Source organism: Coptis chinensis, chromosome 2, assembly GCF_015680905.1.
Source record: "Coptis chinensis isolate HL-2020 chromosome 2, ASM1568090v1, whole genome shotgun sequence".
NCBI lineage: Eukaryota > Viridiplantae > Streptophyta > Magnoliopsida > Ranunculales > Ranunculaceae > Coptis > Coptis chinensis.
Genome location: NC_141457.1, coordinates 105,583,860 through 105,586,463, shown reverse-complemented (window position 1 = coordinate 105,586,463; position 2,604 = coordinate 105,583,860). Strand labels below are relative to the sequence as shown.

The 2,604-nt window shown below is 37.1% G+C and overlaps 1 non-coding gene across 1 annotated transcript; it reads left to right on the top strand.

Annotated features, from left to right (window-relative positions):
• The first annotated feature begins 897 nt into the window (after positions 1–897).
• On the top strand, positions 898–999 carry LOC147520060 (small nucleolar RNA Z279/snoR105/snoR108). The gene has a single exon (XR_015214648.1). It is a non-coding gene; the product is annotated as a small nucleolar RNA Z279/snoR105/snoR108 (small nucleolar RNA).
• The last annotated feature ends 1,605 nt before the right edge of the window (positions 1,000–2,604 follow it).

Genomic DNA, 2,604 nt, shown 5'->3' with positions numbered 1-2,604 from the left:
TTTCATATCTATTTTCTAGTGACAAAGCTCCGTATATGATTAGTGTTTGGGGTCGTGGTGGCCGGTGGGTGGGTTGTGGGTAATTTTAATGGATGAATGGTACCAAGCTAAAGTACTATCCTGTTGGCAAGGTTTGGACGCTGACAACCATATGTGGTCGAATTGATTTGTCTTTGGTGTAAATAACTTTGGTATTGCAACATGAAATGCCCATTCACCACTGTAAATTCTACGGCTGCTTGTGAACTGTGAACAAAACTGGTATAGACATAGCAACAAAGAGGCCTCGTCAACAAAACCCTATGCCACGATACGTGGTTACAAAAATATATGTTGTCGTACAGTTAGATAACACATGCAATCCAATGAAATAACATCAGGCATCGTATACGAAGATTTTAAGAAACACTACAACAGATATAACAGTTCATACATAGAGACTTGATGTTATTCGATTAGCTCGATTAAATACTAGTGTAAGATAACAGTTGGACTGTGTCACAATAGGATAAACAAACTTCATGGCATATCAAAAACATTTGTTCCAAACAAAACAAATTCTGAAAAATTGGAACAACATAGCCTGCTTTTGTGGCACAATTAACCTCGTTCAGCTACGCCTCTCAATCCAACTATGTAAAAATGACAATTTTCTAACAGTCAGATTGGCCATCGGTGTAAGGTATTGAAATCCCTGTTATGCTTTTAAGGAGGAATTGTGTGTAGTGAGGACTGAGGACTGGCGAGTGGTGACTAGGGGGAAGAGTGTAAAAGCGAGAAGAGAAGTTAATTCGTTTTAGTCCCACATTGGGTAATACATTGGGTTATAAGGAGACTTCAAAATACAAATAGGTAGTGCTTGGGCCTAGGCTAAGCATGATCCTTCAGGCAGTTAACGGGACATGATGAGTGGTCAAAACTTGCAATTTTGTGAGATGGGTGCCTGCTCCAAGCCTGTTACGACAATAGGGGCACTCCCATGTTAACCAATCTGATCCCAACTTTAAATCTTTTCTAAATTTTCTTCTCTTAAGATTTTGTCTCCTGTCTAAGTTTTCCATGGTTGGTTAATAGCGGTAGATTCGGATAGAGCAGCCAAAAGTCCTTGAGAATCAATTGAAAGTTAACAGTCTCGTGGGACTTCATGAGACCAGGCAAGCTCTCGGTCACATCCAATCTGAAACAAGTATTAGCTCATATTGGAGTTTTGTACTTTTGTTTGAGGCCAGGCCATCCACACGCGAGGATTAATGAATTTTCGGAATTCCAATAGTTCCCAAAAGCCGAAAATTTTGAAATTTACACTCATTTGACTCCTATATTGTTATTTTTTATTTTGTCATAAACCAAAATATTTGATGGAATTCTGATTTGAAATCACAAACTACGGGCCAACAACAACAAACATACTGGGTTATACAATATTACAATGTACATTTCGAAATATTAACTTTATTATATTGTAGTTTTTTTTAACAAGAACATGCAATATACGTTTGCATTTGATACAATGACAACAATGAAAAAGTTATATTTTCTCTTTATATAATCCCTTGGAGCATTTCCAATGCATGGATATGGTGGGAATGTGACAATATTCACCTCCAAATGGTCCAAAACCTTTGCCCAATGCAAAGGTGACTATTTACCCAAATCAAAATGAGTATGAACCCTTCAACCGAGATAGTGGCTGAGTTATGAACTTCGGATGAGATGTTGAATTCCGTCTTGTGTGCTTTTTTAAATAAAAATCGGTTTTTTTTTTTATGGAATGTGTCTCACGTGTTTTCGTTTTTTTGGATTTTTTTTCTAACTTCAGACGGAATTGTTTCGACCAGATATGATCAAAACATCAAGTGTTGATAAAAGAGACGGAGAACGTAGAAAAATAATTGGAAAAATGATGGCGTCGGGGAATGATGAGATATTTGTACCTTTGCGGTTGCCCTCATTACCCAAATTATCAATGTGATCAAGTCTCAAGAGCGTAGTTACGTATGAAAAATAGTTTGGTATTTATATAGGTAGAGTAGAGAATCATTGTAGCTTAAGTATTCTTGTAGCTTGAGTAATTGTGATAGAATATAAATCTAGCGATAATTATCTCTTTGATAAAAGAGCGAATCACGGACATAAATCAACGTACATTAGTGGCAAGCCATGTGGCTAAAGGTTCGACCTTTAGACACGTGAGTTAATCAGGCACATACTTTTGATCCATGATATTGCGAATTGGGCTTTAACCACATCGATTAAGCGAATAAAGTGGAGATTCCTACCAATGGGCGTTAAGCCGCGTAGGTGGAGGTTGAAACACGCCCCCTCTTTGGCATCGCGAACAAAGTTCATATGGCAAAGAAGAAAAAAAATGGCGGAATGTATAATGAAGTGTCGTTCGAAAAAAGAAATAATTGGAAAATTGGTCGAAAAAAAATCGTGGAATTATCGGGGAGCGAAATAATGTCACACTAACATTATCACGGGGCGGACCAATGTAGTTAAATAAAAAATGGCCGAAAATACACAGAAATAAAATAAAATATGCACAGAAATAAAATTGCAAAAAAAATTGATTGGCGAAAATTGTACCAAACGCGTCACGTA